This window comes from Sus scrofa, chromosome 17 (assembly GCF_000003025.6).
Source record: "Sus scrofa isolate TJ Tabasco breed Duroc chromosome 17, Sscrofa11.1, whole genome shotgun sequence".
Classification (NCBI taxonomy): domain Eukaryota; kingdom Metazoa; phylum Chordata; class Mammalia; order Artiodactyla; family Suidae; genus Sus; species Sus scrofa.
In genome coordinates, this window is record NC_010459.5 from 13,949,398 (window position 1) to 13,968,863 (window position 19,466).

Here is a 19,466-nt window from a genome sequence, read left to right on the forward strand (position 1 = left end):
CTCCATATGCTGTGGGTATGGCCCTGAAAAGCCAAAAAAAAAAAAAAAAGTCCCAAAATAACAGAGCCCTGGACAGCCAAGTACTCAAGAGTGATGAAGACAGCCTCAAGGCCAGAAACCACGCACCAATTTGAAATCAAGTGTTTTATGCACTGAGCTGAACTTTTGTGTGGGGAAATGCCAAGGCCAAAAAGCAAATGCAGCAAAAAATAAAAGAGAGTGAGGTGAGGGATGAAGTTTAGAGTGTGTGCTAGAATTTGTGTTAAAACAAAAGGCAGAATCTCCAGGGAATCTGAAACAGGGCAAAGTCTGTTTGCCCACAGTGCCCAAGACCTCTCTTCCTACTCCTTACAAAAGAAAGAGATTAAGCAAGGTCAATGCTACCTTGCCCCTGATCACATGACAAGGGGAAAGGAGGGGCTGAGGAATAAAAGATCAGATTCTCCAATAATGAAAACAATAGTAATGACAGCAATTTTCCAGCTAAGCACTTACGTGTGTCAGACACGTCACCTCTCATTATATAAATGGCAATGATTTCTCCCTTGTAAACACAGTGTTACTTGATTTACACACTATCTTCACAAAAGCAGAAACAGAGCTTCAGAGAAGTTAATTAACTTGCCAAAGCACACAGAGCTATAAATTGTGGAGCGGGATTTAAACTTAATCAGGGAGTTCCTGTTGTGGCATAGCGGAAACAAATCCGACTAATATCCATGAGGATGGATGCAGGTTCGATCCCTGGCCTGGGTTCGGCAGGTCGGGGATCCGGCATTGCCATGAGAAGTGGTGTAGGTCGCAGACATGGTTCAGATCCCGAGTTGCTGTGGCTGGCAGTTGTGGCCCCAATTCGACCCCAGCCTGGGAACTTCCAATATGCCACAGATGTGGCCCTAAAAAGCAACTAAATAAATAAATAAATAAACTTTAATCAGTATTCCCATCTTAACAATGTCTATACAAACAAAACATAAAACTATCCTCATTTTACAGCCAACCTTCCTGAGTGAACAGGGTCCAGCCCAGCTGGCCTTAAGCACCATCTCCACATGACTTGCTGTGTGGTTTCCGTCCTCCTTGCGATTTTTGATAGAGCTCTGAGGGGTAGAGATGTCCAAACTCCTTTCTCCAAGGCTGAAGCCTACCCTCCTCAGACCAGGAACTCCCAAATCTGTGTACTTCTGGCCACTCTGCAGCACAAGAGCCTCTTGTTTCATTTTCTCGTTCCATCTTGATGGCTTGTTTGCAGCAGGCACCTCCATGCTACAGAAACTCCATGCCCTTAGATAGCATCCCAATTAGTCAGAGAATGACACCCAAATTCCTTAACTAGGCTGTGGGTCTGCCGTGAAGACCCCTCCCTGTGCTGGGGTTTCCAGCTTTCAGTTCCTTGGAGGTACGTGACCTCTTCTAGCCCTCAGGCCCTTGCACATTCTGTCTCTCCAAAACAGGCACCCTGCATTTTGCCCCTTCCCCTGGGGGTACCTCCCACTGGTGCTGCCTCTGAGCACCACACCTCGACATGTCTGTCCAGGAACCACAAAGATGGTTATGATACAGCAAGATAATGTCTACCTGCTTAGCCAGACAGATGTTGGACTAGAGGCAGTATCCCAGTGTTGAACTGGCACCTGTATTAAAGGCTCCTCAAATTTGTAGAATGAATAAATAATGCTTAAAAAAATAAAGGTACCTAATATAATGTAACAGTCATTCTTACTCAAAATTCTTACTTAATCTTGGAAAAGGAAATTAATAACCAACATCAAACATATCTACCATACAACAGATATATTAATGTCAAGGACAAACCAGGCTGTCGACATCACTGCTATCATTCAACTGACAGAGAAAGATGAAGGGAAGTGCTTGAAAGGAAAAGACTGGATTATAACTTCATAATATTAAGAGATATGAGGAGTTCCCACTGTGGTGAAGTGGGTTAGGAATCTGACCACAGCCACTTTTGCTGCTGTGGAGGTGCGCGTTTAATCCTCAGTCCTGCACAGGAGGTTAAAGGAACTGGTGTTGCTGCAGCTGCACCATGGGTCACAGCTGTGGCTCAGATTCAATCCCTGGCCCAAGAACTTACACATGCCTTGGGTGCCATGGTAAAATGAAAACAAACCAAAAAAGAGATATGAAAATGGGAGAGAGTCTATGTGTAGATGACTAGGTACAAACACATGAGCAAAGCTCCTTCAGTGTGGACTGATTCAAACACTTCCCAGATGCCTGCAGTAAGCATCTAGATCAGAAGCTAGCAAACCACTGCCTGGCCTGCTTTGGTGTGGTCCTCTATGAATGGCTATGAAAGGCTTTCACATTTTTATTTACTTATTTAATTATGATTATGATTATGATTTTGCTTTTTAAAGGGCTGTGAGGCTCCCAGGCTAGGGGCTGAATTAGAGCTGTAGCTGGTGGCCTACACCACAGCAATACCAGATCCGAGCCGTGTCTGCAACCTACACCACAGCTCACAGCAATGCTGGATCATTAACCCACTGAGTGAGGCCAGGGATCAAACCCACAACCTTACGGTTCCTAATCAGATTTGTTTCCACTGAGTCACGACAGGAGCTCCAGCTTTCACATTTTTAAAGGAAGGAACACTGAGGAAGAACATATGGCAAAGGCCATCTGGTCCACAAAACCTGATATTTACAGAAAAGTCTGCTAGTCCCAAAAGATAAGAGGATGAAGGAATCCTGTTTACACTGGCAATAATAGCATTAAATACTTGTAAATTAAACAAAAAATGAGCATGGCCTTTACAAATAAAGCTATAATATATTACTAAGAGCCATAAAAGAGATTTGAATAACCAGAGAAACCGATTATATTCTTGGGTAACAGAGATACCATAGGGTATATATTTTCCTATAAACATAAAGTATATAAATTTAATTTTTTTTAAAAAATCAATGAATACCCTAAAGAAGGAGAAAAGGATCTTGCTAAAATTCCTATAGAAGAATAAGCAAAAGTAGCCACAAACATTTGACAGAAGATTAAGAACATGCTTCATCAGATAGGGACCCTAAAGTTGTGGTCAACAGAGGAATTTAACACAAGTATAAAAAGAGACAAATAGATCATACAACAGGAAGCCCACAAACTGACAAATATGTGATGTGAGAAGCACTTTAAACCTTAAGATAAAGTATGGATTTTTCAATACAACATGCCAAGACAACCCGTTCACTACTAAGAAAATCCAGAAAAAGTAAGACCTATGGTTAAAAAAATAGTAACAGGAGTTTGCTTGCAGTGCAGCTGGTTAAGAATCTGGCCTTGTCACTGAAGCAGCTTGGGTCACTGCGGTGGCACAGGTTCGATCCTTGACCTGGGAACTTCTATGTGCTGTAGGCGCAGCCAAAAAAGATAAAACTAAACAGAAAATAATAGTAACAAAGCCACAAAATGATTACATAATGTTAGGGTAGGGTAGTGGACTCCTTTTTTAGCATATCATTAAAGATGAAAAAGAGATGGAGGCTAACAGATTTTACAATATAAATTTTTTTAGATTTCTATACGGACAAAAATCCAACCAAATCAAAAGGCAAAATAAAGCATAGGTAAGATATTATGTGTTGACATCTTTACTATTTGAAGGGCTCTTGCAAGTCAATGAACAGAAACAAAAATCCTGAATATAAAAATGGGCAAAATATATGCGCTTCTAATTACCCATTCCCCCACAAAAACAAATGGCAAAATCAATGTTCAAGGCTTGTTTAAAATCAAAAGTACACTGAAATAAGGTACACTTTTTTTAACCTACATTGTCTACAATACCATTACTGTAAAGTGGTAGAGAAATAGACAAACACTCCTACTGAAAAATAAATTTGCTAATGAGAAGGCAATTTGGTTATATGTATCATCAATCATAAATATTCACACTCACCTCTAGTATGTCCTGGCTAAATGCTACTTCTAGGAATGTATTCTAAGGCAGTAATTACAACATATAAACATTTAGTTACAAAATCATGCATGTCAACACTGTTAATAGGACTAAATGTCAAGAAAAATCTAATATCTACTAGGGAATTGAACAGTAAAAACTATGGTATGTTCACACAAAGGAATGCCACTGTAGCCGTTAGAAAGATGGCACAGAATTATTTATTGACATGGAAAAAATGTTTTCCTGGTGTTATATAAGGAAACAGACTTTTTCATATGTAAAAAGTACAATAGCATATTTAGTAAAGAAAGCCAGTGACAGGACAAATACTACATGATTCCACTTATATAAGGTATCTGAAACAGTCACTCATGGAAGCAGAGGAGGATGGTGGTTGACAGGGGCTGGTGGGGAGTTGCTTTGCAGCAAGCAGGTATGAAGTTTATTATGCAAGATGAATAGGTTCTAGACATCTGCTGTTCAATATCATGTCTATAGTTAATAACACTATTGTTCACTAAAAAGTTTAAGAGGGTAGATCTCAGTAAAAATAATAGAAAATAATAAGAAAGACGTCAATTTTCTAAAATGATGCAATGAGTGAAAAGAATTAAAGGCAATTTGTACAAAGAAAAAAAGCACTAGGTACAACAATTACCCACTGCTGGGAGTTCCCATCATGGCTCAGGGGTTAACGAATCCGACTAGCAACGATGAGGTTGTGGGTTCAATCCCTGGCCTTGCTCAGTGGGTTAAGGATCTGGCATTGCCATGAGCTGTGGTGTAGGTGGCAGACACGGCTGCAGCTCTGATTAGACCCCTAGCCTGGGAACCTCCATATGCTACAGGAACGGCCCTAGAAAAGGCAAAAAGACCAAAAAAACAATAACCCGCTGCTTATGTGTAAGTGTGCCACACATATACACACACCAAAATGCTAACCAAAATGTTTGGTGGGACAGCAAAGGACTTATTTTTTCCCTTTTATTCCTATATTACTAAAGTTACTTGACAATGAAAGCTATGCTCACTTTCTCCCCTAAGAGCCTAATGGTATCTACATCAGCACCTAGTTTTTTCTCACTGTTCAGAATCAAATCCAGAGAAGTGATCAGTTCCCCTTAACAAGGGGACACAAAGCAGTTCAGTTCTGTCTGTGAAGAGATCAGGATAAAGCTCTACAGTCACAAGGCAGTGTGGAGTAAACTTCTCATGTCTAAAAGTGAAAGTAATTTTTGTTGTCTGAAGAGAATGAGAATGGAGAAAAGTCAAGATTTTGTAAATGATATTTAGCAGGTGAAGGAGGGAAATGACAATAAAAGAAGCATACCAATAACCAAGGCTGCTCCAAGAAGTGGTCCTCAACTGTGACTCCATGTTGGAACCAGCTAAGAAAAATACTACTTAAAAATACTACTGTCTAGGTTCCCCACTCAGAGAGTCTATTGAATAGGACTATATAGCCTGAGCACCTAGATTTTATAAAGCTCTCCTACAACCAGAGTTAAAAATCACTACCTTAGAACAAGCAAGAAATCATTACAGACTCAAAAAATAATAAACTCAATAAATGTAAGCCTGACACAGCGGGGGAAAACAGCAATTTTGGAAATTCTGCCAGGAGTAAACAGAAAAGTAAAATATTCAGATCTTAAACAAGTCCTTCAATTCCCTAATGACTGATCCACCAGCAATCTAGCTACCAATAATCATGCACAAATACAGAATAACAACTCTTAATTAGTGCTTATTCCATCTGCTGTTTGGTCAGTGATCATTTCTTCTGCACTGAATTTTATCTGACCATTTCTCCCCTGTCCAGGAATCAGTGTCAACTCTTTCAACAGTGGCTTACCATGGCCACTGTATGTAGTATGATGATACCATCCAAGCAGAGGATTTAAGGGCCAAACTGCTCCTGGCATCTAATCCCAAGATCTTTTGTGTTTCCTGGAAGCACAATCAAATCCTAAGAAAATGCATCTTCTCATCAAGAGCACCCAGCAGTCCCTGGCACACAACAAAGCATTCAATGGCTAAACGAATTAATCCTAAGAGTCCTCCAAAGAATAGGACCACCCTGTGTACATTTCATCTTTATATCCAGTTCTTACAACAGAACTCAACAAATGTTGATGACACACATTTACACCAAATAGATAGCACTGAATGAGTACTTCATTGAAAACACAGCTGCACAGCAAATCCACCACTTGACCTAGATACAAAAACCTACAGTTCTCCAAAATCACAAGGCATTAGAAAGAAAAAAGTATATAAGACTCAGTGGTTCATATGCCCAAGACTAAACACACAGATGTTTTTCCACATAAATACCTGTAGAAAAATATTCAAAACTGTTTTTATTATACCAGTCCCAAATGCTAGACAAAGAAAGGTCCATCAACAAGTGGTGGGTCCATACAAAGAGATGCTCAACAGTTAGAAGGATGCAACTACTGAGGTACCTAAAAACATGGAGAAATTGCACTAAGAGTAAGTATATAGAGTGAAAGACACAAGACAAGCTGCCCGATTCCCTACAGGCAAATCTAATCTTTGGTGGCAGGAAGCACACAGTGGCAACCTACAGTAGCAATGATGGAAGAAAGGACCCCAAAGGCAGAGGAAGGAATGAGTGACAGAAATGGTCCATATCTTAGCTACACGCTGGGGTCTCCATTTGCATGCATATCCATTTACTGTATGTAAACGAGGGCTCAGAAAAGCTGATTTTAGAAGAAAAAAAAATTTAATACTCATAACCCCACCAACTTTAAAAAAATATCCCTTTCCCCAAATTCTGATTCCGCAGACCTGCACTGGAACCTGGGAACTTACGTACAAATGTTCTGATGCTAGTGGTACTCAGATCAACACTTTGGATGGGCAACCTGGGGTAGGATAAAGCTATTTTCTGTACTTGCAGAAACCTATCTAGACATGTGACAGTATATGACCAAGAAGTAAAACTATGGGCTAAGGAAACTCAAAACCTCAATTTGCCAAGTGGTAGTCTGGTGCTTCTCAAGACACAAACAAGAATTGTCAGATTCAATGATACAGCACATTTTAAAAGTCATCTATGGCTCTCTGCTTTAAATCCCATCATTAGGGGATTATAGTTGAACTGTAGTTGCTCCATTAAATTCTGTTAAATGCTGACATTTGACCTAAGCACTTTTGATTCAAGCCAAAAGACAGATTATTGGAACAATTATCCTCAACTTGTACATGGTGAAACTCCCTTGAAATGAAATGACTTAAATGAGTACCTAAAACATAGAGTCTTATTTTGAGGCATTTAGAATTCTGACACTGAGCATAGCTAGCTATCATTATTCCATTTAAGCAGTAATGAAATGAACCTGTAAGAAGTGGTTATTATTTGATCTTATGATTACAGTTATGCTCACAGGGTATAACTGAAGGAAAAAAAATCATCCTACAGCTTTTTCCAAAACACTTTAAGAATGCTTGCTCTTATTCTTCAAACTACAAGTCACTACCCACTAGTGAGCCATGAAATCAACTTAGAATCTCAACCAGAATTTGTAGAACAATGAAATTTTAGCAGAATAAAAAAATTCAGAGCACATCTCACATGATAATGGTAACCCAGAGTTTTATGGTAAAATACTTTATATTGTGGGTCAGTCAAAAACAACCTACAAGTCAGTGATGTAAACTAAAACTCTGCCAAGTGATACAAAAGGCAAATTTCAAGTGCCCAATTTAAATCAGGTTGTTTGCTGAACTGAAGCTAGCACATTCACAGAAATATTTGCCAAGTGGTACAAGATGACAACTCTGACAAAACATAACATCCCCTTACCACAATGACGGAGGAAATACCCAGAATCATGGTCCCCTAGTGTGGTCTTTCTTTAAAACCAAAGCCCTAAGCCAAACCACTTCAGTGAATGCAATTAAGACAATCTCTGCAGCACCCCAATGAGCAGTATAAGCTTCTGTCACTGTCTTGGTTTGTTGACTTAATTCTCTTAAGAAGATAATTTTTAAAAGTCAGGTAAAACCTGAATTTCTGAAGGGGAGATAGGGTTGGCTGCCTGTTCCACCTCACAAATCACCTGCTGAGAACCTCAGGAGGTGGCAGGAGAAGCCGCAGCCCAGAGGCCTATGAGGTATCCTTGGCAAGAAACCTGCTTGCAAGGAAGGAAAGGGCCTGAGAGCCAATGCTGCTTAGGAATCACCTAAAAATGGAGATGAGGTCCTCAACAGTGGACCAGAGAGGACACAAAGCCATTAGAGAAACACAGCAAATACTTCTGGAACACTTGTGGGGTGAGGTGGATGGAGAATATCATTCCTAATTGAAAGCAAATATTTTTGGAGCACAAGATGAAATGTATATAACTGATAAAATGAAACAAAAGATGTTAAAGAATATGCTCTGGATATGAGGTCCTGCTGTACAGCACAGAGAACTATATCCAATTGCTTGTGATAGACCTGATGGAAGATAATATGAGAAAAAGAATGTACATATATGTACAACTGGAATGCACATACACATATGTATGTTGAATTGGAGCTGTAGCTGCTGGCCACAGCCACAGTAACACAAGATCCAAGCCACATCTGCAACCTACACCACAGCTCACTGTTGTTCCTAGTCAGATTCGTTTCTGCTGTGCCAGGACGGGAACTCAAAGAAGCATTCTTGAGTTAGCTGTCTTTCACTTCCATGTTTCCATGGCAAACAGCTTCTTGGGCCACCTCCCCATGCGTCCACCATGTGAAAGCATTTAAATACTAGGAGAAAACTTGGCCATTTTTCCATGGGCCAGTTAGTCCTACCACCAAAGCAAAACTTAATCCCTGCCCTCCAGATTCATTCAAGGAAACCATATGGCTGAGACAGGAGAGGAGAGACGGTGTGGGAGAGGTAGTGGAGCAAAAGGTATAGCCTGTGGGCCTGAATTAAAATATAAACAGATATTTGATGGAGTTTCCGTCGTGGTTCAGTGGTTAACGAATCCAACTAGGAACCATGAGGTCGTGGGTTCAATCCCTGGCCTTGCTCAGTGGGTTAAGGATCCGGCGTTGCCGTGAGCTGTGGTGTAGGTCGCAGACTCGGCTGGGATCCTACAATGCTGTGGCTGTGGTGTAGGCCAGTGGCTACACCTCTGATTAGACCCCTAACCTGGGAACCTCCATATGCCGTGGGTGTGGCCCTAAAAAGACAAAAAACAAAAAAAGAAAAAGGAAAAAAAAAGAAAATATAAACAGATATTTGAGAAAACTCAAGCAGAATCAAGGCAGAATTTATTGCATTTATTTCCACTGTGTAATTTAATATACCACTTTTTATACAAATGATGTGTTTTACTGAAATACTTTTTAATGTATTGACACTATTTTTAATGTACAGGGGCCACTGAAAAGCTAATTTTATCTGGAATATTAACGGCAAGATAAAACATGTGCAAAATTGACTGCCTACCATATCCAAGATATAAACATGATTTCATTTGATCCTTATATAAAATTCCCAGAGGGGTTGTTATTATCTCTAGAGTTTAAAAAAACTGAGGAGCTCTCTTGTGGCGCAGTAGGTTAAGGATCTGATGTTGTAACTGTAGCAGCTTGTGGCACAGGTTCGACTCCTGGCCTGGGAACTTCCACATGCTGCAGGCAGGGCCAAAATAAAAAAAAAAAAAAAAAAAAAAAACGAAAAGAAAAGAAAACCCAAGCACAGACAGGTTGATATATGCTTGGACAAAATCCAAGGGCAAGTGGCAAACACAGCAATCATCGAGAGCATGAGAGCTGCGCCTATTCCCTCACAGACTAACAGAACAAGGCTCTGACGATGAACAGCCAGAAAAGGCCTGAGATGTTATGTCTGAAGGTCATCTTGGAGGAAGTGGAGGAAAGCCCCTAGTTACCATCAGGAATAGGAAGAAAGACCACCTTCACGTCTTCCACATCTCCAAGTGACCTTTGCCATTTGGTGCCTCCCCCACCTTTCCAACGTAACATCAGCCTCGCACGCTCAAGTAACTTTCAGGGAATGACTTTGCCCTGCCAACCCGGTGCCCCCTTGGTACCACCCCAGCTCCCCATCATCCTCCCTTTCCAGCACAGCTGATAACTCATCTGTCACCTCTAGCTACTACTGCCACTGCTGCTGGAGAAGAGAAGGCACTTCACATGTGCTCGAAGAAGCAGTTCAATGCCTCAAGCTCAATGGAATTATTAGCTTCCTCCCTGAAATACACTTCAAACCATACCATTCCTCTCTGGAATGTCTCACACTTCCTCGGTCCCAAGTGCCAAAACTAAACTTCTTTCTCTCACCTGCAGAGACAGGACAAGCTCCACCTTTCCCTAATTTCCTGCACACATTTCCAGCAAAACTTACCAGGTATAATGCGTGCACATTTCCTTAGTTCTCCCAACCACCTGCTTTCTTCCTACAGTCTGGAAGAAATCCCATTTGCAAATCTCTTCTGCAGTATCTTTTTTCTTCATCAAACCCCACCCCACCCCTCTCCACCCCTGCTGCCCCCTAATCTAGCTCACCAAGAGTTCTGTCTCCTCCCACAGTCTCTCCGAAGATAAGAAAGGAGTGCTCTGTAATTTCACCTGATGGATTACCTGATAACTGAATAGTGCACTGCAATTACCTGGGGCTGGGACACTGTAATTCTTCTCCAGGCTAAAACCAAGTTCACAGTGATTGAAAATAGCTTTTCCTTGACCTTTAATAAATGGGAACATTTCCCCTGACCCTTAATACCTCACACCTGTGAGTATGCTCTACATCTTTTTTTCTGAAAAAGGAGCACGTTCCTTCTAATCCATAAAAACACATACATTCAAGACAGACTGCAGTTACTTAGAATCCTATGTCACAGACGTATTGCTCTTTTTGCTGTCTAAATCAGACATTTGTACAACCCCAAACCTTAAAAGGATTAAAAATAGATGTATTCAGCTATAAAAGACTACAGTTCTCCTTGAAACTTGTTTAATATAGTTCCTTGTTGCTTGAGTATTTACTTTTCCTCAAACCCCTAAAATTCTGTATGAAAGCAAGCATAAAAGAGCACATAGGGCCTTGGAAGTCTCAGGACTGGATCTACCCAGAGAATAAGGTACATGAGTACATGAAAAAACAGTGAACCCAACATTTTAATTGTTGCAAATCATATTTTTATTGTCACCCTCACATATTTAATGACAGGCACTGCCTTCTAAGAGTGGCGTAAATGCTAATGTTCAGTATTAATATTTAAATAATGTCTGACAGCACCAAAAGACTTTGGAGATTTTCTGATAACCCAACTGGGTATATTTGAACCATAGGCTCCTCACTCACTTACAAAGACATACACACACATAGCGATATACCTGCCCAAAAAAACCCACACACACGGACAGTCACAGACAGGAGAACACAAGGTCACAAATGCACACACGTGTAAAAAGACAACTGTGGACCCAGATGCACAGACACAGGCACTATTTCTCCAAAGCAAAGCTTATGTACCAAGAAATGGTCTTACCTGCAGAAGGAAATCTTACCTTATCCCTCAAAAATATTTTGTATTCAGTGCCCCACCCACCAATTCTGCACTGGGGTCTGTTCAAGGCTAGGATCGCTCTGGTGCTCAGCATGCGATGCTTCAGATGCTGAAGGAATTTCAGCTTTTATAACCCACACAGGATCACCAAAATTGTATAACCACACCACCTAGTCAGAAATGCTATCTACTTTGTATTACACAACAGCCACCACCTGGTTACACACGGTTACTGCATGTCTCTAGTACAGTCTGTTTACCATCAATCTGGAGCAGGTTTCTAAATGGCAGGCTGGATACTCTATTGTGGAAACCAAGCAGCTGCTGGGATTATATATCTCAAACCAACACAAATAAGGAAAATTAAAACCTATCTTTCCAAATCATTCCATTCAGACGAACAAGTCCACCCACACTGCTTTCAGGGTAGTGAAAAGGGAGATTAGTTTTACTTCCTGGTGATTTTTCATTTCCCCAGTCAGAAGCCCAAAGACAACTGTTTTCAAAGCTCAAAGACTTTCAGAGATTAAAAATAGGTCTGAGGGTATGACTTCTTCATTAAATGACAGGCAGGGCCAACAATAACTGTGACACTGAAAGCTAACTGCTGGAGCCCAGCTGCAGAGGACCCTCTAGACAGGGGAAGCGCTCATGAAGACACAGAAAAGGGCAAACCAATGCTTTCACTCTAGTACCAGTAAGAGGGAAGAAGTCACGGCTACAGCCAGACTTTGTCCTGACTCCAGGTGAGGGCCTACCAGAAACCTGGGCAATGGCACCTGAAGATAAATACCTGCCTCCACCTCCCCAACAACAGACTGGACTTCCCAAATCCAGACAGAAACCATGAAACTCAGAGGAGAAACAGCCAGGCAGAAGGTTTATCTACCAGTAGCAAAGCACATTTTGGAAGATGGGATTTCTGAGATAAAGGCAGAATAAGAACCAGGACAAGGCCTAGAGAAAAGCAGCTCTAAGTGTTACTTATTCAAGAATAATCTTAAGGAAATCAGCAGTAAGCATTAGAGGAGGATGCCACCAGGGGAAGAGATACAATGGAGGCGAGGAGAAAGTTGGAAACCAAGCACCTTAACTGTTCGGGGACAAGAGATTCACAAGCACCAGTCCCCAGAACAGGTCATGCATGACACAACCAACCCATCACATCAACACGCCCAGTAAGTCCCTTGCTCCAAGGTGAGCTAACTCAGTGCACAGCCTACGGATAAAACACTCCAGTTTCTGTATCCTGCATATGAGAACTGTGCTCAGGATATTCTGTGAAGATGCAAGCCTCAAAAAGGTTCTACTTCAGGAAGCAAAATAAAAATTCAATTTGGAAAAAAAAAGAAAAGAATAAAAAAACAGAGACAGCTGTGCATCAAAAAGAGGAAACAGGATCAGACAACTATATGAAGAAAATGGGCAAAGACCAAGAACACAGTAGACTGGGATGGGAAAGAATTGTGAGGAAACAAAAAGACAAAATTAGCTTAGAAGCAATAAAGAGAAGTGAAACTGAAGAAAACAGCAGAAAACTGAAAGGTGGAGGACAAGCTTGAGAAACTCCTAGAAACAAGGATAAGTCCAGAAAAGAAATAACAATTCAAAGATGAGAACCATGGAGGAAAAAAGCAAAGAGCAGAGCCAAGAAATGAATAATCCAGTGCTTTTTAAATGGACTTGAAAACAAAAAACAAAGAAGCTAGTCATGCTGTAGGATTCCATTTATAGGAAATGCCCCACGTAGGCAAATCTATAAAGACATAAAGGGTGTAGCAGAAAGAAACAGAGAGAAAAAGAAAAACCCAGGAAGAAGAAAACGTTTGGTTTACTTAAATAAGAGCAGTAATCAAGATTAGCCCCAGATTTTCCAGAAAATATAGATCTATATTGAAGTGAAGAAAAGGTTTCTCAAACAATTTTATAACCAAACAAGTTGCCTTTATGTGTGAAAGCCAAAATTTTAATCTCAGATATTCATGGGCTGAGAGAGAAAGAGAAAAAGCAAAAAGCCTGAGGCTATATTCCAACCACAAAATAGGCAAAATTCAGTGAGGCTACTAACAGGGCTGCCAACTATGTATGCCAACCAAAACCATCAAGACATAAGACTAGCTATAAAATTGAATGCATACATCAAATTATTCTAAGCATATGCAAATTAATGTTAAAATATAATTAAAAACAAAGCAGACTGAACATGGAAATGAGAAGTTGCTAAAGCCATTCTCCCAAACAAATAGGAATGGAAAAATACCTTTAAATCTTAGCTATGACAACTGGAGAAAGTTTTTAATTTTTTTTACTCAAAGGAAAGCACTATTAAAATTTGAAAGAGACTACAGACTAAAATTAAACTTGTAAATTAGTTAAATTATAATTAAAAATATTTCCAGGTATGTCAAAAAAAAATGCCTAAGATTGACCTTAAACAAAGTGAAACAAAAATAAAGCAACACTGGAGTTCCCATTGTGGCTCAGCAGATAAGAACCTGACTAGTATCCATGAGGATGCAGGTGTGATCCCTGGCCTTGCTTAGTGGGTTAAGGATCCAGCACTGCTGTAAGCTTCAGCACAGGTCTCGAACGCAGCTGAGATCGGGCATTGCTATGGCTGTGGCACAGGCCAGCGGCTGAAGCTCTGATTCAATCCCTAGCCTGAGAAATTCCATATGCTAAGAGGACAAGTAATAATAATAATAAAGCAACATTAATGCTGCTTTATTGTTATTTTTAAATGTCAGATATAATGGAATTCATGCCAGAAAGTATTAAGAAGGGAAAAGGGAGGCATACATTGTTAAATTATAAAATTCACAATAGAAATATTATGTCAACTTCTATGTTCTGAACATTATTTCACTAAAATAAGGTCTACAGTGGTTAGCAATATAGAAGAAGGACCAATACTTTATAAACATATCTGTCTCCTAGAAGATAGGGGGCAAGAAGGTAGAGGCGTAATGAGCACAAGCTTGATCTCATGTTAATTTTATTTTTTATCAGAGTTCCCACTGTGGCTCAGTGGTAATGAACCCAACTAGTACCCATGAGGATGCGGGTTTGATCCCTGGTCTGTTCTATGGGTTAAAGGATCTGGTGTTGCCGTGAGCTGTAGTGTAGGTCACAGATGCAATTCGGATCCCATGTTGTTGTGGCTGTGGTGTAGGTTGGCAGCCACAGCTCCGATTCAACCCCTAGCCTGGGAACTTCCATGTGCTGTGGGTGCAGCCCTAAAAAGACAAACAAAAAACCTTAAAAGTAAACAAAAAAAGCAGCAAAATAGTCTAAAGAGGAGTTCCCATTTTGATTTATCAGGTTAAGAACCCAACAGTCTCTGTTAGGATGTGGCTTCAATCCCTGACCTCACTCAGTGGGTTAAGGATCCAGCTCTGCTGCAAGCTGTGGTGAAGGTCACAAATGTGGCTCAAACCGAGTGTTGCTGTGACACAGGCCTCAGCTGCAGCTCCAATTTGATCCCTAGCCTGGGAAATTCCATATGCTTCAGCTGCATGTGGGAAAGGAAGAAGGAAGGAAGGAAAGAAAGAAGCCCTATCTTGTGCCAAAATCCAATGAGATACTTAGGCTGAAAAACCCAGAAAGGGCACATTAAAGCCAAAACCAGAAGGGAATTTGATGACCTCCATTATAGAAGACTGTACTGGAAGTTCCAACTCATACAGTAAAAACTTTTTCAAGTTCAAATAACAGAAGAGGGAGAATAAGAGAATTATCGACAGGTAATGGATACGTTTACCAAGACAATAAGTTAAAAGGTGTAGGGGAGAGGTGGGGGTGCCAGAATAAGATACTTCAGAAAGGGAGCCATTCATAAATGAACACAGGAAAAAAACTATCCCATGCACTAGCATTATCACACGATGGGCCCCTTTTAAAATAATGTATACATACATGTGCAAGTGGTTATCTACATAAAGTGGGATTATAACTGTCTTACTTTATAGAAAACTTTATGTCTTAGTTTTGTCCCTCCCAATGTATTAGAAGGCAAAATTAGCAGTAGCTCAATTCTTAGCAATTACATAAGGTTAGTAAATTTAGGACAAAAAATTAGGCAAAACAAACAAAAAGTTAAACTTGGCCAAATACTGAAAAAAAATAATTTATTCTTCAGAAATAATGCAGTATTTGAAAACATCTATTTAAATGATGTAACTCTGAATTATATTTTCCTATTAGGGACAAACAAACAATTTTTTTAAACCTAACGTATTTGGTTATTATCTGTTTCTGCCTTTCTAAATAAATGTTACGTACCAACATTTGAGTATGTAACAGTGTCCCTACTGTTGTAAAACTGAGTAAAACAACAAATGAAATTTAGAATTACTAACTTGACAATATCTACTCCAATTCTGTAATAAGATGGGGGGAGGTTCTGTAAACACTAAAAGCAAATATATTAGTGGTATCCTCTAGTACTGTAACATTTAAATGACATCTAGCTAAGATAAGAAATTTAAAACTTACAATTTTTTTAATATTTTGGAAAATTTAATACAGAAAAGTAGATAGAACTATAAAATACATTTTAACTTCATAATCAACTGATTTCTGACTAGGTATTGTTTTGATTTATGTGGCAACTTCTCTACTTCTAAGTATTAGATTAGGAGTTCCTGCCACGGTGCAATGGAATCAGTGGTGTCCCTGCAGTGCCAGAACACAGGTTTGATCGCCTCCCCAGCACAGTGGGTTAAAGGATCTGGTTTTTACGCTGCTGTGGTCACAACTAAGGCTCAGATCTGATCCCTGGCCTGGGAACTTCATAGGCCTAGGGGTGGCAAAAAAGAAGAAAAGAAAAGAAAAGAAAAGAAAAGAGAAGAGAAGAGAAGAGAAGAGAAGAGAAGAGAAGAGAAGAGAAGAGAAGAGAAAGAGAAAAGAAAAGAAAAGAAAAGAAAAGAAAAGAAAAGAAAAGAAAAGAAGAAAGTGTTAGATTACCAGATGAATCCTCTGTCATTCAATTGATAACTAGTAAGAAGCATTGATTTTAAGCTGAGCACAAAATCAACTAAATTCAGGCAACATTTCCCAGCCTCTCTTGCAGCCAGATTTGGCCTTGTGACTATTTTTGGCCAACTGGCTGTGAGTTAAAGTAAACATGTCCTCTCCTTTCGCTCCTCCCACTGGTTGCAGGAACTACCTTGAGCCAACCTTGAACAGATTAATCAACACCCTAGGAATGGTGAAACTATTGGAAAAAAAAAAGAGTCAGATTATGTGAGAAAGAAGCAATTTCACATTTGGGTATATTAGAACAGAACTACACCCCCTCAAAAAAACAAAACAACCCACCTCACACACACACACACACAAACCCACACAACCCACGTGTAGAGAGGCAAGACAACACATTTGGAATAACCACAAACTTCTCAATAGGAAATAAATCAGCACATACTTCAAACCTAGCTGAATATAATTTTTCTTTAGAGGGACCAATTGGAAGCATCACAATAAAGGGTACACATTTGTGTGAGATAAATTCATTGTGCAACTTGACTATCAAAGGCTTGTTAAGTTAGCTTCTCTGGCAGAAGCTTAAATCTGGCCTTTCATTCATAACCTCAGAGCACAACTCGGAATGTGTGCTGATGGCACATGCCAGAATTCACTAATAAAAGTAAAAACAAGCTTATCCAACTCTGAAAGTAAATCCATCGTAAAGACTGCATCCTTCAAACTCAAGACTCATGTTGCAATGTATTCTGGTCAATACCCTGAAGTAGAATAGAAGGGATGGGGGGAAAACAGCACTTACTGAGAATCCAGAAGCCCATGCTATAGACCATGCATGGTGGTACAGACTATGTATGATGGTGTAAGTGCAGTAAAGTCATTATCCAGTGGGCTTCAAATGTCTTGCTCTGTAAAATAAGGGTGCTGGCCTATGTCTGTGGTTTTTGCACTTGTGGTTTTACTACTGGAACAGGTATCCTCAAAATGAATCTTATTCAAAGTTGGGAAAGAGAGCATTTTACACAAGCAGGTGGATGATGTCATTAAACTGAGGACTCAATACGCTTTGCTGTAAAGTTTTAGTCCATACTTTGCAGAAATAAAACAACAACAAAAAAAAAGTCCATCCAGTAAATCAGATTCCATAACCATAGGACAGCAGAAAGAAAAATATTTACCACACCCAAATACATACAACAAATACAAATAGACGTGAAAGGAGACACTGAAGGGAACACAATAATAGGATTCTTTAATACCCCACTTACATCAACAGATAGATCCTCTAGACAGAAAATCAATGAGGCAACACAGACCCTAAATGACACAATAGACTTCATTGATATTTTCAGGACTATATACCCAAAAAAATCAGAATATACATTGTTTTCAAGTGCCCATGGAACATTCTCAAGAATTGGCCACATCCTGGGGCACAAAACTAACCTCAACACATTTAGGAGTATAGAAATTATTTCAAGTAACTTCTCTGACCACAATGGCATGAAACTAGAAATCAACCACAGAAAAAGAGAAAAAACCAAGTACATGGAGACTAAATAACATGCTACTAAAAAACCAATGGGTCAATGAGGAAATCAAAAGGGAAATTTAAACATACTTCAAGACAAATGATAATGAAAACACAACCACTCAAAATCTAAGGGATGCTGCAAAAGCAGTTCTTAGAAGGAAGTTCACAGTGAAATAGGCCTTCCTCAGAAAAGAAGAAAAACCTCAAATCAACAACTTAACACAACACCTGAAATAATTAGAAAAAGAACAACAAACAAAACCTAAAGTCAGCAAAGGAAGGAAATCATAAAGATCAGAGAGGAAATCAATAAAACAGAGATTCAAAAAACAATGAGTTCCCATTGTGGCTCAGCGGAAACAAAACTGACTAGCATCCATGAGGATGCAGGTTTAATCCCTAGCTTTGCTCAGTGGGTTAAGGATCCAACATTGCCATGAGCTGCGGTGAAGGTCTGATTTGGCATTGCTGTGGCTGTGGTATAGGCCGGCAGCTGCAGCTCGGATTCAACCCATAGCCTGGGAACCTCCATATGCTGTGGGTGCAGCCCTAAAAAAAAAAAAAAAAAAAAAAAAAATCAATAAAGCCAAGAGCTGATTTCTTGAAAGGGTAAACAAAACTGTCAAAACCTCTGGCCAGACTCACCAAGAAGAGTAGAGAAAACTCAAATAAACAAAATAAGAATTAAAAAGGAGAAATCTCAACAGATACCACAGAAATAAAAAAATCTTAGGAGAATATTATCCCACGAATTTAACATCCTACAAGAAATTGAAAACTTTTCTAGAGACATATAGCCCACCAAGAAAGAATTAAGAAGAAACAGATCAAATGAACAGACTGATTACCAGAAATGAAATTCAATTTGTAAGAAAAACACTTCCTACGAACAGAAGTTCAGGACCTAGTAGATGGCCTCACAGGCAAATTCTACAAAACAAAGAACATATAGCCATCCTTCTTAAAGTTTTCTAAAAGGTGGAAAAAGAAGGAACACTCCCAAAGACATTCAGTGAAGCCACCATCACCCTAATATCAAAACCAGACAAAGTTACTGCCGAAAAAAGAAAATTATAGACCAATCAATATCTTTGATGAATGTACCACACAAATTCTCAGCAAAATTTTAGCAAACTGAATACAACAACATATAAAAAAGACCATACACCACCACCAAGTGGAATTCAACCCAAGTTCACAAGGATGGTTCAACATGTGCAAATCAATCACACCATACATTAACAAAAGAAAAGTCAAAAACCACATGATCATCTCAAGAGATGCAGAAAAAGTATTTGACAAAGGCCAACATCCATTCATGATAAAAACTCTTACCAAAGTGGGTATAGAGGGAACATACCTTAACGTAACTAAAGCCATTTATGACAAAACCCAGAGCCAAAAGAATACTCAACGGAGAAAAGCTGAAAGCTTCCCACTAAAATCTGGAACAAAATAAGGATACCCATTCTCA

General features: G+C 39.6%; 1 protein-coding gene across 8 annotated transcripts in view; it reads right to left on the reverse strand.

Annotated features, from left to right (window-relative positions):
• The window catches only part of SLC23A2 (solute carrier family 23 (nucleobase transporters), member 2), a 163,329-nt gene that overhangs the window by 100,672 nt on the left and 43,191 nt on the right, over window positions 1–19,466 (reverse strand). Inside the window, exon 1 of one of the 8 annotated variants that reach the window (XM_021077283.1) lies at window positions 11,477–13,953. The exons of the other annotated variants lie outside the window; for them this stretch is intronic. The gene's annotated coding sequence lies outside the window, so the exon portion shown is untranslated. Of the gene's footprint in view, window positions 1–11,476; window positions 13,954–19,466 lie in introns of those variants that run through there. 8 annotated transcript variants of the gene reach the window in all.